The sequence below is a fragment of the Propithecus coquereli genome, unplaced genomic scaffold, assembly GCF_000956105.1.
Source record: "Propithecus coquereli isolate 6110/MARCELLA unplaced genomic scaffold, Pcoq_1.0 Scaffold5, whole genome shotgun sequence".
Classification (NCBI taxonomy): domain Eukaryota; kingdom Metazoa; phylum Chordata; class Mammalia; order Primates; family Indriidae; genus Propithecus; species Propithecus coquereli.
The window spans coordinates 18,155,649-18,178,401 of record NW_012150840.1 but is presented as its reverse complement, the minus strand read 5'-3'; positions in this window follow the sequence as shown (position 1 = coordinate 18,178,401).

The following is a 22,753-nucleotide window of genomic DNA, read 5'->3' as shown; positions in this document are numbered from 1 at the left end:
GCAAGTATCTGATTTCCATACTGAACACATTGGCACCAAAAGATGAGTTTCTTAGGATCTTTGCTTTCGTTTACTCCTTGATCTGTCTATTCAATCAATTAATATTAACTGAGCCTCTTCTATGTTCAAGGAACCATCTTAGACTTGGAGGTGGTATGAGATAAGCACAGGGCACAGTTATCCCTGCCTGCGAGGGGCTTATAATCCAGTTGTATAGACAACATATGGACATACAAAATAGCATAAGATGGCATATGCCAAGCACCAAATGTGTGCTACACTTTAGAAATTCAGAAAGGAAGTGGCACTGAATGCTGGAGGAGGTCAGAGAAGGCTCAATGGAAAAAGCAAAACATAATGTGATCCCTGCGCAAGAATCAGAAATATGGAGAAGAATCTAGTAGAGGGATTCTCAGTACAGGGGAGAATACTGACTGAGACCCCACCACCACCACCACCACCACCACCACATGCCAAGCACAGTGGTAGGCCGGCACAAGGTTTGGATGCCTCCCTACGGAGGAGGCAATGAAGACAACAGCCTAGGGAACAAGCGGATATAGGGGTCAGTAAAAGATGAGCTGAGGAATGCAGACCAGCTTGAAGGACCCTCAATAACAGGCCAAGGAACTGAGACTTGATGCCAAAGAGGAAACATGCAATAATAAGTTTCTGAACCATGTGACTCCTGGAGGTGAGGTTGGGATGTTCCATTGGGAGCTGAAAATGTCCCATAGGTGAGGCATAAGTAATGGTGCCTGGTAAATCTCTAGAAAACTAGAGATTCTGATTTCATGCAAACATTTCCTCAAAACGAAGGAAAGAACAGGGTGAAGCAGGAGGCCCAGCTGTCTCTAGATAGACAACCAGACATTCTGGGAGGCATTCGTGAGCCTCCAATGAAGAAGATGTGGGAGGTTGCTCTTGGCACAGTCAAACTTCATAACCTTCACACTGAGGCAGGAATAGGGAGGGGGACAGAAGAGGGTAGAGACAAAAAATTCACTTAAATCAGCCAGTTATTGGCATCAAAGCCAGAATTTACCTCTGCTCTCCATTATTATTGTGTTTATTATTATTATTCTAGGGGAGAAATTGCTATTCACTAGGCTTTTTTCCCCCTAAGTATTTAAAATGCCGCTGTAACAGTAGATATCACCTCTGGCATATTTGTCCTGGAAGAAAAGAGTGTGATTTGGAATACCTAATTGAAATGTGCTACAGGAGATAAGGCGGCTGCAGAGACTGACATTTAAAGGTAGGAGACACCACGGAAGACATGAAATATTACTGTTGCTGCCTCAAAGCCAAAAGCCACTTTCACAGAATGGAAACATCTTCCAGCTCTGCTTCCTCCTTCCAGCTCCCCACGGTCCCATGCCCCAGACCCATTGCTGTAGGGTTCTAAGCCATCCCTGCTTTGCCTTTAGAAGCCCAGCCTGTTTGCATCAGGAATGTTGAAGGGCAGGTAAAAGAGAATGATATCATTCTAGTTCCCTTTGGCTCTTATGTACCCATCTCAAAATTCTAGGTCTTATTTCTTGATAAATCATTTGCATGAAGGTAGATGGGCCAGACAAAAGGAAAAGACAAGACCTGTCAGTGCATCTCAATAGGTCTCATTAAAAAACAGTTGTATGCCACTGGAGCTGAAACACAGTAGGAGACTAGAGGTTACCTGTGCTTAATGGCCAGCAAGCCCTGTCCATTGATAATTGGATATAGTTACTTCTCAGGGGATGGATCTAGACAAGGGCTAACTCACCACTTATTCTCTTCACCTACACTCCACAATATGGACAACTTGCTAACCAATAATCCACCCTAGTCCCAATCAAATTAACTACATTTTTAATCAAACATTTCCATCATTAAATTTCCATCCACCTAGGTAGCTGATCTCCAAAGATAGCCCCCCAGTAAACCATGACTCCTAATATTTATACCTTTGAGTAGTCCCTCACCATGAATATGGGACAGCCCTGCGGTTTGCTTTTGATCAATAAAATATAGTAGAAGTGACACTGAATAACTCCTGAAGCTAAGTCGTAAGAAGCCTTATAATTTCTGCCTGGTTTTCTAAGAATGGTGGTTCTTGTGATTGCTCCTCTTGGAATACAGACACCATGATGCGAGAAGCCAAGGTCACATGGCGAGGTCATGTGTAGGTTCTCTCGAGCTGAGTTCTCTCGTTCAGAGCCAGCTATGTGTGTGAATGAGATATCTTGGATTCCTCATTTCATCAAGATGCCAAATGATTGCAGCCTCAACTGGTGTCATATAGAGTATAAAAACACTCCACCAAATATAGTCAGGCTTCAGAACTGTGAGACATAGTAAAAAGCCTGATGCTTTAATCCACTAAGTTTTGGAGCATGTCATTATTCCACAATAGATAATCATAACAGAAATTTATTCAAGAAGTTGAGTGCTGCCAAAACAAAAATCTAAAACACACAGCATTGGCCTTGGGAGCAGGCAGGAAGCAGAGGTTGAAGGGCCTCAAGAAGGATGTTAGTGGAAGGACAGTGAGGAAATTGTTATTGGAGGCTAGAGAAAAGACGACAATTGTTATGAAGGGGCAGGAAGTTTAGCAAAACTGTCACCCGCAGTAACATGAAAATTGAAATATACCCAACAAGACTGGTGGAACTTTCTAAGGAAATTTTTGGGCAGACTATCAGAAGGGCTAACTAGTTTCTTTTATCTCTTTATGATAAGGTACAAATAGAGACGAGCTAAAGAAGGAACTTTTCAATTTTCAAACAGAACTTAGAGGAAATACAGGGGACACAGGATGAGAAGTGTTTGAAAATAGAAGTATTTCTGAAGAAAAGACTGAAGGATGAACCTTAAGCTTTTCAGTCAACAAAGGGTTCTCAAAATAAGAAATGAACTTATGGTATAAAAATTTAGGACCCTTCCTATAAAATGTAGCCTTAGAATTACATTCAGATAAAAAATATGATCTAAGATACTTTGTTAAGACCTAAGAAAGATTAAGGTGATGCCTTATAGAATCGGTCAACTAGAAAAATGACTTGGGATCATAAGGTCATATCTTCTTGACACTCTTTGTCAAACTCTTTGTTAGTCTTAAAATGACTTTTAAGAATCTTAAGGATTCGCCACTGGTACCAAGTTCTGTTTTGGTTATCCATTGCTTCATATCAAATTATCCTAAAATATAGCAGCGTAAAACAATATGTTATTTCTTATGGTTCTGTGTGTTGTCTGAGGTCAACTGCGTGATTTAATCTTGGGGTCTCTCATGCAGGAACAGTCAATTGCGGCTTGGGCAGGATGTCCAAGGTGGCTTCTTTATTCACATGTCTGGGAGCTCCTTGGCCTCTGTCTTTCTTCATGTCACATCTCATTCATCAAGTTCTCCCCAACAAGCTTGGGCTTCTCACAGCACAGTGACTTCTTAGGAATCACACTTCTTACATGGCAATTGGCTTCCAAGAGTCAGAAAGCAAAAGTCGCCAGGCCAGTTAAGGGCTACGCTTAGAACTGCCTCAGCATTAAACCACCATATTCTATTGATCAAAACCATCACAGGGCCTGTCCAGAATCAAATGCATGCAGAGAGAGTCTGCCTTTTACTCTTAATGAGACAGTATCAAGGATACATCACACAAGAGTGCATGGGATTGGAAATATTATGTTGACCATCTTTGAAAAAATATAATCTATCACAACCTACTATTCTTTTTTTTTTTTTTTTTGAGCTTATATGCCTCCTTGGATTAGAGAAACCCATATGAGCTTATAATGAGCCATATGATTGTCAGAAAGATGAATGAAATACTAATTGCCAAAATACAGAATCCAAAGCAAGGAAAACCAACAGGTCTTCTGGCCCCTACTCTGATGAGACCAGGTATGGAAGAACATGTTCATGGCCGAGTGCTAAATTTACAAAGGGCCAACGACAAACTGAAGGATGTTCTGAGGATAATGTTCAGGGTGGTGCAGGATTGGAAATCATATCATTTTGGAAGTATATGCTGTAAAAGCAATGCTGCCCTGCTTCAGGGAGATGTATGGGCAAGAGCCCATCTCAGCTCCCTGCTTCCTCCCCTCCCTGTGCCCTGTGGTATAAAACCATAGATCTCCAAGATGTACGATTTGAATTCACGGGCCTAGGTCCCCTCTAAGATACTTACATTTTAAGCATCTATGGCTCTCTTCTCTTTAAGGGTATGTATATGGTGCTCATTAGATATACTTTTCTGGTATCTATCAAAGCTGTTGCCATTTTTTCAAGCCCAGTGTCACTGTAGTAGACATTGCTAATGTTCCTATTATTCCCAGTCCTCTTTTTTCTCAGGAAAATTATATGTTCTTCAGCACTTTATAAATTAAGTATGGTGATGTGACTTGCTTTGGCCAATGAAAGTGATGAAAAAATTTGAGAGATAGTTTATTTCTTGTTCCTTCTCTGCTGTGGGAAATCCTAAAGATTCATGTTGAGATGGTCGCATCATAAAATGGTAGGGCTTCTCACAGCTGGGGTCCATGAATATCTATGACAAACACAGCCCCACTGCTGCCAGTGTTAGACATGTAATATGAGTGAGAAATAAACCTATGTTGTTTTACGACACCAAAATTTGGGAAGTAATTTGTTACTACAGCATAATCAAGTCTAACCACAGTGGGAATCCACACTATGGGAAAAGGTACTATGGGTAAAATGCACCTCTGGAATGTGCTGACCCTTTTAGGAATCTAGCTCTATAAAGGAAGACCTGAAACCTACATGCAATTCTATTTCAGAGTCACTCAGAAAGTGATGGGATGAGATCGGCCAGAATCACTGATCATCCCTTAAAGCTCTAAGGGGTAGGGAGCTTCCTCTGCCAAATTACCTTGCACACTCTTTTCCCCCAGATTCAAGTATAAGTGTCTCCAGACCTGCCTGCATTCCAAGACCTTTGGCATAATGAGAAATTCTGGGAGGGGAAGCCAAACCCTCCACCAGAGCATGGACTTCAGCTGCTGAATGATTCAACAGAGGCAGCCCTCTGATCCAGCCACTTCTGATAACTCCCACAGCCCGTACTGCCCCAGAGGCCTGTGGGCCAGTGATGGGTCAGCCTCTCAGAAGAGCAAGTGAGCACCCAGACCTGAAGGAAAGGTTATACTGTCCGTATCTTCAACAAGGGCTTAATTAAAAAGTGTTGCTGTTTGTTAAATAAACACGCATGCATTATGAAGCACATCATCCACTCTGCCCTGCAAAGCTAGTCCCCGAGTCCCTGGTGAGAGCTAAATGTTTGCTGTCTCTAGGAAGTTCCCTTCCCAAGCCCAACCAGTAGGTTACCAGAGAGGACAATCAGTCAACAGCCTCGCATAATTCTCAGTTGTCAATTTGGGGGGTGGGGTGGGGCCGATCCTGTATGTTCGAAAGTCTGGTTTTACCAGAGCAGTTTCATATAGTTCATTTACCCTAATGTAAGTATCTCTGGTTAAAGTAGGCAGAAAAAAAATAGTCAAGAAAAGAAAAAATGAATTAAACCATTCCTTTAAAATAGAAAAGGATCGCTTATGGCTCTCTGCTCCTAGATCGAATCCACTGTTTCCCAGCCAACGGCCTGTTACTGGCAGGCAGCACCTTCCAGAAATCGGATAATTCATTTCAGAGAACACAAACTGGGGCCTTACTTCAAGCAAAGCATTGCAGAGCACACAGAGGTAGGGAAAAGGGACACAGTTTACAATCCATAAGGTGCTCACTGGAGACAAGTACACAAATAAACTATTGCACAAAGCAAAGCAATGTGAATTGTCATAAGAGACACATAAACCAATTGCTAGGAGGGCTCCAAGGAAAACCTTCTTCTCCCCTACCCCTGTATTCATTCATTCAGCATCCCTTCTAAGCTATCCTAAGCAGCCTTAGTGGCATGTTCAAGTTCAAATCAACTCTTTCCAAACTCGCAGAAGACATATTTATGACATACAATTTTATATATGTCAGTTTGGCAATGATTGTAAAGGTAAACAATGCCATGTATTGTCAAAGATGTGTGGACAGTTTGGAACTTTTTCTTGCGTGTGGCTGGTGGGAGTCTAAACTGGTATAGCCCTTCTGGAAAGCAATCTGGAAGTATTTAGTGTAATTAAGCATGCACTTGCCCTATAACCCAGCAACACCACTCCTAGGATCATGTCCCCAAGAATATTGCTCAGGGCCATGTACTGCACTATTGGTAACAGCAGAGTAGAAGCAGAGTTTCAGCACTAGAGGATAGAAACACAGACATGGTGGATGCATAGGGTGGAATGCTGCGCCACAGTGACAGAGAACAAACTAAATGCAAACCTAGCCACTTGAAAAGATCTTTAATAAAACATAGTATTAAATGAAAAAAGTAAGAAACTATCAAGATACATAGCATGCTGCCATTAATATAAATTTTAAATGCATAACAACAAAACCATATCTTATAAAGGTATATACATATTTAAAGGTATATACAAAAGCTGTTATAATGGGAGTCCCTGGGGAAGGAAATGGAGGGTATGATTAGGGATGAAGGGGAAAAATAAATAAAATCAGGGAGGCCGTGCACTACTGATGATGGTGTGTTATAAACAGAGAGGTTTATATTCAACTTTCTTCATCTGAGATCAAAAGGAGAAAATGCATTTTGCTTGATTTGGGCAAAATATGAGGTATGTGTCTGAACCAAATTCACATATGGTGTGGTACAGTGGTGTTTGAGGACAAGCACTGACGTCAGAAAGACCTGGTTTTGGACTCCTATCGTTTAGTGGCCACATCTGCAAGAATTAAGAAAAGATAATGTATGTAAAGCACTTAGCACACTGCCTGTGCAACGTAAGCAAGGAGCAAATGGTAGCTAACCATAATATATAATTTATCATTGTTTTTCTCATGTCTCTTCTACTTTAGTCCACATACCTTGAAACATTTTACATAGTAAGGAAATCATCATAAGCTTCTTACTGGCTTATGGTTTATACTCTCCCTGCATCCAAGAGATTCAGAGGTATTATGTGAGATTAATCAATAAGAAAAACAGAACAATCAGGGATAAAAACAGAGCAGATGCCCTCTAAAGGAAACAGAGAAAGTAAATACCAGCAGGTACCTGGGCAGAGCTGGGGACTGCACCTAGGAACAGAAGCTGGCCCAAGATTCACAGCAATGGAAATAGAAAGGGAACTGTACAGACTTCATAGTTTTCATTTCATAGCAAATAAAGCTGAGAAAATCCTTTGCAGAGACACACTCTGCTTAAAACTTTATTACAAAGGTTTTCATGTTAGGAGTGTGGGGTAACAAGGAAGACAAAACCTGCCAGCAGTTTGGCTAAGACAGAGAGAATGTCCATCTAAAAATGTGACTCAGGCACTGTTGATAATCTCACTAAGCTCAGGGAAAGAACTTGAGTCTGGAAGAATTTGCTGGTGAACGTGACCATTGAACAGTCTTTCTAACATAGTATATATGACATTAAGTTCCCAAACTCTGGAACCAAACCACCTAAGTTTAAATCTTGCTCTACCACTTATTAGCTCTGTGATCTTAAGGAAATTACTTAACCTCTCTGTGCCTCGGTTTTCTTATCTATAAAATGGGGGTGACTACCCACATCACAGAGTTGTGAGAATTAAATAAGTTAATATTCTTAAGGCACTTAGAGTAGTGCATACAGTAAGCACTACGAGACTTATATAATGATGTGTTAAATGAATAAAAAAATAAATATCAGACACCTTAGGTAAGCCTCTAACAGGTGCTAGATTGCAGTAGATTCATACTGAATTATCTAACAAGTACCTGGAGTGTAGATAATTTTTGATGCTTTATGTGCCAGCTGTCTCCTGTTAACAGATAACAGATGTTGCACCTGTATTCTCACACAGATGAAATACATATATTCTTCTTACCAGGCACTAGAGATGTACAGTCACAGCAACAACAGTAATCATGTAGCTGTCATAATAACCAAAGGCCCCTAGGCTCCTGGCTTTGAGTCAGGACCTTCATGCATCTTAGTTCTCATCCTCAAAACAAACTGGTCACTATTGTTAGCCCCATTTTATAGATGAGAACACTAAAGCTCAGAGCAGTTGAATGAATTGTTGAAGGCCACACAGCCTGTTAAATGTTAGAGTTACTGTTCTTTTTCCACAATATGACACTGCCCTTTCCATAGTCAATCAAATGGGAGGAAAGAGGAATATTAAGGTAAATCTCTTAGATGTCTTTTCTTGCCATGATCTGCCAGGGAGAAATCCAATGACCACAATTCTGTTTGCTGATGGTCTATGAAAATGGAGATCAGGCATTTTTTTTTTTTTAACACAGAGGAGCTTAAATTTGATAAATACCTTTTTTTCTAGTGCAACCAACATGATAAATGGCATTCATACACAACGCATAATCCAAGGCAAAGAATCTTCAGAGAGCACATCAGAATGCAGGTGAGTGGAAGTGATGTTATTTTAGCCATAACCCTAAACCTGTGCTAATTTAAATTTTTAGTAAATCTTTGGCATAATTTCAGTATATGAATTATTATTTAGTGACATATGTGACATACCTCATAACTGATCATGACACGTCAATATGTCCCAGCACCAGGGTTGACATCTGCTAGTTTAAGAAGCACCAGGGAAGTCTACTCTCATGAAAACGTTTCCTTTAGAGGCAATAAAATTTAGTACCTGATATTACATCTTTTGAGATTTAGTTGAGTTTTAAAGGATTTTAGAGTCTCGAGAGTCCTGGATTAAAATGGAAATGCCATCTATGCTATTATTATTTAGCAAATTAGAGAGCAATTTCCAATTTGACTCGCCCCTTGGCATGAGTTGTAAGATAGATGTATGAATTAGTGGTGTCAGAAAGACAGAGCCTGGGGGTGGGGGAGAGTCTGCACAGGCTGAAGAAGCTAGAGAACCAAGGGAACCATCACTTTCTTTGGATTTGCCTTGCAAAATGGTCTTTACCACCTATTTAGCAGCATTCTGGGCTAAAGCAGAGTTTCTAGTCAATGGGGGCAGGGCTGGGTCCATGGAAGTGCACACATGGAACCTTGCCTTTGAAAAGGGAGATGAGAGGCCTCACATACAGGATCCCAATCTTACATTTCGACATCATCAAAATTTAACATTTTTCCATAATAGCCAATTGCATTATTCATTTTGTTAAAAAGACAGCCTCCAAATCTGAAACAACAAAAGAATAATTAAGACATAACCTCTTCTGTTTTCTTCTCCTAGGACACAAGGTTTCCCCGCCTCCACTACCACCTTTGCACAATGTCGGAAAGAATATTCTTCTCTTTCTCTAGGATCAGTGATATTCTATCATCAGCCCTTACTGGTATTTCACATCCAGTTTCTATTTTAGCAATATAACTTATACCTAAAATGCACATAAATAGGGAAATAGTCATCATGTTCCATTGAAAGGTGGGGTAATTAAAGTTCAAGCAGGTAAAGTGATTTGTCCACGATCACAAGGCATGGTGACTGTCCAGGTCAAAAGTCCTATCCTCTGAGCCACACACCTGTGGAGTGGTGCAGCTGTGTGGCATTCTCCACTCTCCTCTGCACCCTGTTGCACTAGTAGAGATAGGATAAAGGATGCTAAGAGACAGTATGAACATGTTTACACAGGAACAAACAAATAAACTAGAACCAGAAGACCTGCACTCTGGAGACAATTCTACCCCTTCTTAGTTGTAAACCTTGGGGAAGTCACCAATCCACTGCATGACTCAATTTCCCATTTACTAAAGGATGATCTGTAAAACTCCATACTGCGTGATGTGTGAGGACATTGCCACAAAATTGCAAATGAAAGCTGTTTGAAAGTTGATCCTCATAGTGTTCTTTATATTGTGCTTAGCATGCACCAGGCACAGTACTAACCTCTTTTTATCTGTCATCTCATTAATCCTCACAGCCATCCTTTGAAGCGATGCCATTAGGGTCTCCATTTTACAGAGAGGGAAACAGAGACACAGAGGGTGGTATGCAACTCACCTAAGACAACTTGAGCTGGTGAGTGGCAGAGCTGAGGGGTGGATTAGCCCTCAGTGGGCCTCCAGGGCCCGCGTTCTTGACTGTTCTGTGCTGCACAGACAGGATTTGGAAGGGTAAATGAATGGCTTTGATGGATGGCTGGAAGGGGAAGTTGGGAGACCTATCAAGTAGATCATCTCTCCCAGAAAACGGAGTTCATTGTTCAAAGTTTGAAGAGCATTGGAAGACACTCCCTGCTGATCTTGGAAAACTGGCCCAAAAAGGCTAAAATGTTGGCACTCAAGTTTGCTCTGTTAAGTTCCTGGTACCATAAGCATCCTGTGGGTGAAAAATATGAACAATCAGAGGTGATGCTTGGGGCCTAGAATCACAGACTAGCAGCCGGAGCTCCTGCTCCCAAGTGTAGCCAACTTGGAAGGTCTCCATGCAGAAGCTTTGTTTGAAAAACAGTGTAAAATCATAAGAATTTTACTTTTCTTGTCTTTTCTTTTCCTTTGAAGGCTAGATTCCGGGGCCACTGACCTGTACAGAGTCCCCTTTAATGTGTTCACTGAAGTGAATCAGAGACACGGCTGGGATCCAAAAGCCAATTTGGTCCATAAGCAGCCTGTTCTGGAGCTCTGCCTCTACGCTGGTGGATCAGAGAGGGCAGCAGCCAGGAGGCAAGGAGCCCAGCAGAAGGCTTCTGCTCAAGCTCTCCCACAAGTAACCACACACCCAGTGGCGCCTCCCTCAGTCGTGACTGCCAAGCTGAGTAGGTTCAACGTATTCTCCCTTCTTTCTTTGTCTGTGAGCAGCTTGTTCCCCTCTGTTATTTTCCTAATAAACCCCTCATTAATTAGGAAGAGGTGTCAACACACCATCAAAATTAGCAGTTTCAATATATCCCCAAAGTATGAGTGTTTCAAAGAAAATGAAGGCTTGGTCACTCCTTGGTTATTTTTACTCTCCGCCACCCACCTACCTTTTGGGCAATCTGTTCCCATCAGAGTGCACCCTTCATCTGCCTCGACACACTCTTCTTGCCTTTCTGGTTCTTTTTTTAAAAAATGTTATGCATGTCTATTCCCTTCTCTTTCCAACTGTGATAAATCCCAAGTAGGTTGCGTTTCTCCCTGCCCTTCCCCTCTACCTTACTGCCTGGTATAGAGAGTTCATAAACTCACTGCTGTGGGCACAACTAACATGGGTGCTTATTTGGAACCACAAGTTTGAGGATAAAATTAAATGGGCAAGAAGGAAAGAAAAGGAGCAAGATGTAGATAAATTGCTGAGGGTGGAGGTATAAATACAGAGCATATGCAAGCAGGACTTGTGACAAAGCAGCTCTGGCCTCGAATCCCTGGACTTGCCCAAATTGGAACTGTGTTACCAAGAACTCACAAGTGCGCCTCCTCCTTGATAGCTATCGTCATGTTTCCCACATACGAATAAACTCCCGGGATTCTTGCTGGCAGAGAAGGGCCTTTTCTACAACTCTGACAGAGGGGTGGATGGGGCAAGAGTTCCCCACTGTGGGCCGGGGGCAGGGAACAAGGCTTTGGAAGCTACAGTTTGGAGGCAAACCCAATCTGGGAACCCCTGAAAAGAGTGGATCTTGACCTCAGCAGGGCCCAAGTGCTTCAAAGAGCAAATGAACGTGAGCCCAGACAGTCAGGACTTCCCCTGGTCCACGCCCATGGCTGCTCACCCTAGCCGCTCGTGCCCCCATATCGGGGGCTCAACACATTACGGTTGAAATGAATACAAGATCCCCCGCCCCAGTACTTATTCTGGATCTGAAAAACATATACGAGGTGTGGGGTCAGTGATCCAGGCATGCAAATAGTAGTCAAAAATAAATAAATAAACAAACAAATAAAACTGTTTTCACCAGTCTATGTGGTTAAAAATAATAACAGCTTTTACTTCATAAAGCTGTTGTGATGATTAATTGAAATAGTCCTGGGAAAGTGAGTTCACACTACATGTTGTTTATTTTTATTGGCTGACTTTACGCTGATGTCTGGGACTTCTCGTGACCACGTTTGGAGGGCAGGGGTCTGAGTGGGAGCAATGCCGCTGCATAGTCCTTCTCCCTCCCCAAGACGAGCTCCAAGGCACACAAATGTGTCCCCTCTCCTTTACCATTGTCCTGTGTGTTCAGAGAGCTAAGCAGGATTCTGTACTGCGTATCAGAGGAAGGCAGAAAAGAAGCCACTTTGAATACCTACTATGTGCCAGCCACTCTGCTGATCGCAGCTTGTTATTTGAGGACGATATTATTTTTCTACCTCTTACAAATATCACTGACGCTCTGGACATTTTGCTAGCTCAGCCAAGATGGTTCTATTCGTAAGTGATGGAATTAGGACTGAAGTCCAAATTTTCTTGAATTAAAATAAATACATTCTGGGACACCCCACACAGATGCCTCTCCAACCTCCATGCTGACCTTCTGGTCCAGGGTCACTGGGGCAGGGCTGGCCAGGGTACGTGACCAATCAGCCATGTCTGAGGATCTCTGAGCTATGTGATCTCTAAGGGCACTTCTGGTCTTGATATTCTGTAATGAGGAGAAAATGTTGCTCTATTAGCACTTGGTATGATTTTTTTTTTTTTCTCATGGAAAGATTTGCCTTTGTTTAAAAAAAAAAAAAAGATGGTTTGATAAGCTCACTTGAGGAAAAGAAAGAAATCAGGATTCTAGGGAGGAACGGGGTGGACATGGGGACAGACAGGAAGGGAGAGAAAAGATAGGGAGGAAAAGGTGGGGCAGATAGGGGGGCAGGGAGGAGAGAGGAGGCGAGATAAAGGAAATACAGAAGGGGGAGAAAGAGAGAAGATGGGCAGGGGAGGGCAAACTGTTGTGTGCTGCCGGAGTGATCCTTCCTGAAAGCCCCCAAATTTTCGGCAGAGTCTACAAAAATCACAAACTTCATAAAGGCTGTGGAATTTCTTCTGGAAGTCAGTGAGAAGACCAAGTTCTACATTTGGGTTGGCTAAGGGGCAAAAGAGAAAATGCATACACAGATATAAGGGGAAAAATAACCTAGCACTGGGTTTTAATTCTCTAGGTTTATTCATAAATAGGAATAAAGCAAGCCTGGATTCTTCAGCAAATGCCAGAAGAGTCTTAGCCTGACCCTTCTCTGATGACTGGGGCCTCTACGTTCACATATATTGCTCTATACCCTTGATGACAAGAGCCTCATTAACTGAGTGCTATGTGCCGTGCATGTATGTGCTCTCCTACCTGTGTTTTCTCATGTATTTCATCTCATCCTTAAACTACCGAATGAGAAATGTTCTGTGCTACCTCGTTATATAGACAGAGAAATTGAGGCACACAGGGAATAAAAACTTCCACAAGATCATTGGCACTCTGCAACCCTCATGTTTCACCACTGCACTACTTTGACTCCTAAGGTTTTACATCTCTTGTCTCATTTGTTTCTTATAACAGCATGACAATACAGATACGTATTGCTGTTCTCATTTTAAACTTAGGCTCCGACAGGTCACATAAACTACTTAAGGTCACATAACTGGTATCTTAGTGGAGCTTGGATTTATCCCCTAAATCTTCAAATCCAGAAGTCTTGTGCTGCCTCCAGTCTAACCCTCATGTCAAGCAAGGCTCTCTTCACACATCCCAGACAGAGCCCCCCATCCCTATATAGAGCGAATTGAATCTTACTGATCAGATCCTGCTCACCGGAAAATACCTTCCCAAATGATGCTTGCCTGAAATTCTGGCATGAAATATTTTTTTACTATCCTCCAGGTTTTCTTTTAAAACACGATGACCATCAAAAGGTTGTCACTTGAACTTCCCTCATAATTAAGTGTGAGTGATTTTGGTAGATAGTCCCTTTCGGGGCACCAACTCCTACACGGAACCACAGATGCACAGGGAAGAACTGTCAGGGAGAAACCAAGAGAAAGGAAAGGTCGTAGAGATGGAAGCTTGCAGGACTACTTTGTCTCCTCCTCTAGGAATCCTCTTGGGTAAGTTGAAGGATGTCTAGAGGTTCTTTTTCACTAAAATGTCTAACAGGGAGAGTAATGATGATAAGGTATAGGCAGCTTGATGTTCAAACAAGATCAGAATGAACAGGAAGGAATAGGCCGAGGATGCAAAGAAGAATGCAGGCCAGCCTGAAAGTCCACCGAGCATCCACACAACACCCTCTTATAGAGAGACAAGAGCTGGAAGGTTAATGGATTAGAGGGGAGAAGGCAAATTAGATAGCACATTATGAAATGATATGACCAACATTACTGCTAACAAAGCATTGTTTAGTTTGTGCATGCATTTATTTGTTTATATAGAAAACAGTCACTGGGGTCACCTGTGTACCATTCAGAGCTCGCAGCTGAGCACACTGTGAGGCACTGAGAGTCCAGTGGGGGCAACACACACAGTAACAGGTGCAATAATTGCCTCCAACGATGCGGTAAGCTTGGCGATTGAGTTGTACACAGGTTGTTGTGGCCATTTGGTGGCGGGAGAGAGTGTGAGCTCAGGAAAGGCTTTTCTGAGGAGGTGACACCTGAGTTAAAGCTTAAACTGTAAGAGTTAGCAAGGGGACAGAGAGAGGAGCAAGGATATTCTAGAGAAAGGGAATAGGAACAGCAAAGGCATAAAGGTGAGAACTCAAAATTGTTTTGTTCGGATGGACTAAGACCTGCTTAGTAGGTGCAAGACGTGGTCCTGAGTCCTGTTTCCACAGACTTGAAACAGTGAAGGGCGCAAAGCGTCCTCTTGGTAAGAGGATGGAACTGGTTAGGTTGTACCTGGCTTTGTAGCTCACTATTCCCACGACAGAAATGAAGGAAGACTCTGAGAGGAAGTTGAACGACGTACAGTCCTGGAGGAGAAAGTTCTGGTCCCTGCTTCTCTTCCAGTCTCCTGGAGGAAGATGTAACAGAGACGCAGGAACAGAGGTGGGGAAGAGAATGGGGTACTTTGGTCCTAGGAGTGAAGAGACTGTAACAGCTGGAGGGACTTCGGGTCTTGGGTGGAACAGGTTCTTCTCAGAACTCCTGTGGTTTGGAGAAGGGGCCTGGGCTTGGGGAATGGAGCAAACGTTTGATGAGAATGTAAAGAGAGCCCTATGGGAGGAATCAGAATTATGCGAGAAAAGAAGGAACAGAAGGTGGTTAGTGAGGGGAATGGATGAGCAAACAACAGAGGAATGTGCAAAACATACACAGGGGACAACGCAACAACCTGCTGGGATGCAGCATGGAACAGCTAAAGTGGCAGGGAGCAAGGGAAAAGAGTTGGGGAGACAACCAAGATGAACCAGGCAAAGAATTTAGATTTCCCCACTTAAAACCTAGGCACTGGACTCTCGACATGCAGTAGAGTCAGTGTATGGATTTTTTTGCCCCATTTCTGCCTATTATCCATTTCTCCTTGCAGCCTACTCACCATTTCCCCTTGAGCAATCACCCTCGTTCCATTGGGCAGCATCTACTGGGGCTGTCCTAAGGAGCTACTGCCTCCCTGACCAAGGGATGGGAAATGATCCAAGCTACAGCTCAATGCTTCCTCTCTGGGATTTGAATCTTGAGAACTAAAAATGGTTAATTATTGATAGGCTAAAGAAGCAATTGATATTATATACTTATATCTAGCCAGCTTACCAAATTATCTATTCATTCCACAAGTTTTTGACCAGAGGTGCTTACATTTCTTAATAGACAATCATGGCATCAACAAAAACAGAGTTTTACCTCTTCTGATATTTATGCCAGTTATTTTATTTTTATGTTTCATGACCTTGAAGGTTCTAGCAAATGCAATGTATTGGTAATAGTGGGCAGCCCTGAATACTTCCTGACTTTAACTAAAATGATCTCCATGTTTGTCAGATCTGCTGCTCTTTTGAGTAAATAGTCTTTATGTATCTAAGAAATCATCTTTTGTTTTCATTTTACCTGGAATTTAGTAAGAATGGCTGCTGAAATTTATCAAATGCTGCTTTAGCCTATATTGATATGATTGTTTTTTTCTATTTTAATTAGTTAATAAAAAGGATTATGTTGATAGTTTTCTTTATATTGATTGCATATAAATGTACAAAATACCTTTTATCCATCCCAGTAATAAGCACTAAAGAATAGAAATGAGACATATATTTTAACAGTCAAAACTTTAAAATATTTAGGAATAAATTTAACTTAAAAATACAGAAGACAAGGCAAATGAAAGTACAAAATCCCACTGGAAAATATAAAATAATATCTGAATGAAGAGAAAACAGAGCATATTCTAAATTTATGGAGTAATTAGTATGAACATGGCAATTGTCCCAAAATTAATATGTTGATTTAGTACAATTTCCATTAGAATCCCATCAGCTATTTTAATTGAATAAAATAAACATAAATTCTACATGGAAGTATGAATGCCTAGAAATACTCCACAAATGAATAAAAAAAAAGAGCAGCTTGGGCAGATAGGACTATGTAGATGTCATGTTATAAGACTACCATCGTCAAATCAGTAAGGAATTATAGGAATAGATGAATAAATTAGGGACATGTAGATAATCTAGAAATAGAATCTGGCATATATGTGAATTTAATAAATGACAAAAGAGGTAACTCAATTCAGTGAGAAAAGGATGGCTTTTTCCATAAATAGTCCTAGGCTAACTAGCTAGCCAAGCAAGAGGCACTACAGTAAGAGTGTGGATTTCAGTACCAGCTTCCCAGGGAATAAATCCTACTTCATGATTTGACCTGCTCTGTGACCCCTTTGGATTAGATAATCAACTTTGCTATGCCTCATTTTCCCCAACTGTAAAATGGGTATAGTAAGAAAATCTCTGTCTTAGAGTTGTGAGGGGCAGGGATCAAGTTAGTTAATACATGTAAAGATCCTATATAACAGTGCCTAGCACATAGTAAGCCCTCAGTAAGTATTAATATTAGCAATTATTACTATAAATATCATTCAGAACAAAATAAACATGATCTTACAACTTCCACTAAACACAAAAATAAATTTCCAGGTAGATTAGGATTTAAATGTGAAAAATAAAACAAAAATGTTGAAAAGAATCAATATAAAAAGCTAAACACACTATTTAGAGATGAGGATGGGGGAAACATTGTCTACCAAGACTGGAGAACTGAAGCTATAAAATTTTAAAAACAGACATTTAAGTACATAAACATGCAACACATTTGATGGCAAAATATACCCTAAACAAAATAAATAAAAAAATAGACTTTGGAAAGAAAAGAAAAAGACAAACATCTCAATTGAACAAATGAATAGAAGTCACGAAAATAGTACATTTGCAGAAGTTCTCAGCTAAATGGCCTACAAACAATGCAAAGATACTCAGATTCACTGATACTCTGAGAAATGCAAATTAAAATAACAATGAGATATCACTTCACATTCCTCAGATTGGCACAATTAAAAAGAGCAATAACCCCTATCACCATCAGGGATGTGTGAAAAGGGTGCTCTCATACACTGCTTGAGGACTTGTGAAGTGTTACAATGTTTTGAAAAGCAATATGATAGCATCTGTTCATATTTAAAATACACATCCCCTTCTATTCATCAGCCCCACTCCTGGACTACACCAGATAGAGAAGCACCAGTGCAAACACACAAGGAGGTTTATCGCAACATTGTGCATGGTAGGAAAAAAAAAAATGAGCTGGAAATAAAATTACAATCAATGGGAAAATGCCACATATATAACCCCTCCTCACAGCGGAATATAACGCTCCCATTAAAAAGAGTTACGTGTTTGCTTCAGCAGCATATATACTAAAATTGGAATAATACAGAAAAGATTAGCATGGACCCTGTGCAAGGATGACACGTAAATTCATGACGCTTTACAAAAATGTAAAAAGCAATAAAGAAGTCGATTAGAGCTCTGCCTCTTGACATGTAGGGATTTTTCACAAGATACTGTTGAGCAAGAGAAGCAAAATGTGTAAAGAGAAGCACAGGCCTGATTCCAGGAAGTTGTGTTCTTGAGGGAAAGAGGGAGAAGAGATTGCACAGTGGCACAAAGGCAGGTTCTAAGACACTGCTAATTTTCTATTTTTTAATCCAGGGGGTAGACAGATATATCATGAGTGCTTGCTTTACTATTCTTTAAACCATATGAATATATTAATATTTTAAAACTCCTTTGTATTTATTTTATATTTCACAATAAATTTTTTTCTAAAAAGGAAATCAATATGCCAAATAAGTATGTAATATTCCATTTTATAAAACAATGACCTAAAAAACATATGTAGGACTATATATAAATTATACAAGCATAGAGAAAAACATGGCAGAACATATACTGCCATATACTGCCATACTGGTTTTTAACACGATCTATCTTGGAGTGGAGTTAGGGGACCAATATGTGCAAAAAGGAGAAGAGGGGAGACATCAAGCAAAAATGGAAAGGAAAGAGTTCCCTTAGAAAAACATGACTTAAATCATCACTCTTATGCATTCATGTAAAATTACGTGTGTGCTCATGTGAAGTAAATTAAGAAACAAGATTTGAAATAAAAAGAGAAGACCAAGAAGAGCCTAGGTCTTAACCTCAGAAATTCCTCCCTGCTCAATCTTCCTTGGACCACAGAATACAGGGTGCCCATTAGCAATGCAGCCTACTGCCGCTGTCACTCCTGGTTCCCTCAGACTACCCACCTTCCTCCTGAAGTTTACAAGGGACCAACGAGTTCATCAGTACAACCAGAGGTAAATTACATCTATAGCAACAGGGGTAAATTATATCTATAGCAATGCCAATAAAGCAACATCTAAAATTATCATTAAAAGAGAAAGCAATGAAAGTAAATTTTTTTTTTTTTTTTTGAGACAGAGTCTCACTCTTTTGCCTGGGTTAGAGTGCCGTGGCGTCAGCCTAGCTCACAGCAACCTCAAACTCCTGGGCTCAAGCAATCCTTCTGCCTCAGCCTCCCGAGTAGCTGGGACTACAGGCATGTGCCACCATGCCCAGCTAATTTTTTCTATAGATTTTTAGTTGTCCAATTAATTTCTTTCTATTTTTAGTAGAAATTTTGTAGTAATTTAGTAGTAATTAGAGACAGGGTCTCGCTCTTGCTCAGGCTGGTCTTGAACTCCTGAGCTCAAATAATCCGCCCGCCTCGGCCTCCCAGAGTGCTAGGATTACAGGGGAAGTGAATTTTAAAATCAACCAGGCTCCACTGCAGCCTGAGAAAGTGCAATAGCAAAAGTATACTTAGCTGTCAAATTGGGGCCCCAACACCTGTTTGTGCTGAGAATCCCCCTGCAGTCTCTTGGGCCACCTGTCCTCAGTCACCTATCTGCTGCCATCTCTACCCATGCTGTAGGTCAAACCTACGGCAAAAGTTGCAAGCAAAAGTTCCCTATGCTTCAGATTTGGCAGGTCACGCATGTGTATCTTCCCAGTAAGACTGTGAACCTATGGAGCCCTCATGAGCACCTCTGTCTCTGAACTATTTTTCTTTTCCGGTAATGTGTTGCCAGAGAGAGCAGAATAATATGGAAAAGTCTGGAGTAAGAAGAAATACATCCCACAGTGTGTTAACGATGGGTCCCTAGTCAAGTCACACAGTTAGTTTCTATAAGCCGCACTTACTTGTTTGTAAAAACAGGAATTCTACTACTCACCTTACATGATTCAGGGAGCTTTTTGAGAATCAAATAAAAATAGCCCATGGGAATGGGAACGTACTTCTCCCGATTATAAAGTTCAACTCTCTGTCCATATTTCCCCATCCTAATGATCCGTGGAAACAGGTATTCGGGCAGGGTTTGTTCAGTTGATGTGCATGGTGCTACTTTTCACTGTGGGAAGCTAAGTGACCTACACAGGGATCAAATCCATGACTTTGGCTTTATTTATTAACAATGTGTGCCAACAAGTTAAGATTATCATGCTCAATGAGGGGAGATGCTAACACAGAGGAGGCACATCAGACACCTCTTGTGCCCTCGCATTCTCTGTTCATCTTTGCACTCCAGGGACTGCTGCTGCAAGCAGCTGCCTGCAGGTATAACTCGACAGCACTTTGCCTCAGCTGCATCAAGCATCTCTCGTGTTGTGTCCTGGGGCCTCTTCACTACCGGCATGTGGGAAGCCTGCAGGAACCTGCAGGGCATTTGAGCAAACCTGGACATATAAGAGAGTTAATGCCCCGCGAGGTAACCCTTGACCAAGGGGAGATGGGAATGGTGGATAAACACTGCCTGCTTCCATCCTTCAGGCAGAAAGTGGAAGGTGCAGTCTATGTGACTCCTCAGATCCCCAGGGCCATTGAGCCACAATTGTCCATCATGATATTCTGTGTAAGAACGTACCCTTGATTTTGGCTTTGCCTTTCTTGCTGTTTTACTCTACCCAAAATAGGCTACCTGTACGCAAGACCCTTTTGAAGAAACCTAGGCTAGGATTGAAGGAAATGAGATATAATTCCTACAAAAAGAATTGATAACCAAAAATATATATATATATATATACTAGGCTAGGATTGAAGGAAATGAGATATAATTCCTACAAAAAGAATTGATAACCAAAAAAATATATATATATAACAACATCCACAACAATATAATAAAGTGTCAGATTGCAAAATGGACAACTTATCACTTAGGTCAGTTTACTCTGCAATGTTATCTTATCCCCATTAAATTGGGTGATGCCAACTGTCCCCTACCTATCTGTACCCTATCCTGCCACCAAGAGAGAAACTGTTTTTATTTAGGGTGAGTTATGGATCCCAAGGCTTCAGTTGTCAGCTCACCTGGGACCCCAAGGAGCATCACTATTACAATTGATATGATCAATGCCTAAAAACATTTCTGCAAACAATTCTTGGCACTAAAATTAGACATCAACCTAAAGTAGTTTTTAATATGTTCAGGATGCCTATTAAAATCCAAAAGTTCATGACTTCTTCTTTAGAAAAATGCACATAAATACAAAGTTTTGCATACAATATCAGGAGGTTCATGGCCCCTATGAAGCCCATCCATGACTGTATCATCCCAATTGGCCAAATTTAGAGAGATTATAGGAAATAGACATCTGGTCATATTGCCTTCACCCTTCTCAGGCCTGACCTGGTCCTCAGCTCACCATCGCCTTAATTCAAGGCAGCCAGTTTAAGAAAATCCCTAATCAAAAGGACACTGTAAAGTCTGGGTACCTTTGGGGCTATAGTGGCCTTCAAAGCCTCATATGAAGTCAGAGCTCCCCATCCCCTTCCTCACCCATAGCAAGCTCAAGCCCCAAGTGTAGCCTTGGAATCAGTGTGGTGATCCTCTCTCACCTACCTCGTCTCAACCCCACAATGTCCTTCTGATAAAGAAAATCAAATGAGACTCCCATAGCCCCTATCCACTCAAGCACACCAACAGATACTTAGATAGGTATCATTTTAAGAAAAAATTCAGTAATTCCCCATATTTATTCCAACCTACATATTAAGTCTCAGAACAGCTAGAACTAGTTCTGTTGTAACTACTAGCTCTGTGTAAAAAAATCCTAGTATCAAGATCTACATATAATTCTCCATAAACCTCACTGGGCTGGTTTATTTGGGTAGCCATGTGCCTTACACCCGTCTGTACAGGGGTATACTGTACCCTTAGCCATGTGCCATGTGCCTTACACCGTCTGTATAGGAGTGCACTGTCAAGCCAGCTATTACTAAAGGGAAATGGAATTTAAACTCACTGAGGAAGGTCTGGAAGCCAGTGAAAAATCCTGCCCCCCCCACCTGCCGCTATTGGTTAAGGATACTAGGGAAAGGGGATATTAATTACTCTGCACTTCTGGCCTACAGCACAGGACACATAGTGGATCCAGTGGTGAGAGAAAGCCCCCAGTCAGAGAAATGCATGTGCTGTTGAAGTTTCACTGAAGTGATACAGATAAGGGAATATGGGAGAGGCTCTGACAGCATCTGCCATGCCATGAAATATCCTTAGGCACCATTCTTTGCTCTAAGAATTAGGAATCATGAGTCTGATGAGAACACTGAGCAGAATAGGACACATGGCTTCATGCAATAAAAAAGTCACATGGGAGTAGCATTAATCATAGCTAACTAAGCTCTATTCAACATCAATACCATACCACCACAATCAGCATTTATTTAGTTCTTACTAACAGCAAGATATGGCACTAGGCACTTATATGAACATTGTCTTATTTAACCCTCAGAATTGCTCTATAACAAGCATTATTATCTCCGGTTTTATAGATTTGGAAAATGTCGAGTCTCAAAGTTCAAGTTGCCTTATCTAACATGATACAGCTACTAGAAAGTGCACACAGGCTTTAAATGCCTAAGCACACCCGCTTTCAACTACATCATATTATCCTTTGGACTTCTTAGTCTCTTCCTCTTCTTTTCTTCATGGACAGTATTTACTGAGCCCTGACTATATACCAGGCACTGAAGTCAGGACTATCAAATTAAAACATCACAAAAAACATGTAACATGGATACTATCACTGATCTCCTTCTACAGTTGGGATAACTAAATCTTGGAAAACTTACGTAGCTTCCTAAAATTACAAATTAGCAAAGTGGCAAAGCCAGGACCAGAAATCAGCTCTTTCTAGTACAACAGCTCCAGTTTTTGATCATTAAACTATTTTGCTGCATAATCCTAAGAATAACACAGGTATGAATGGATGGGTGACTGCTGTTGAGTGTCTGTTGAAATCAATCTGCC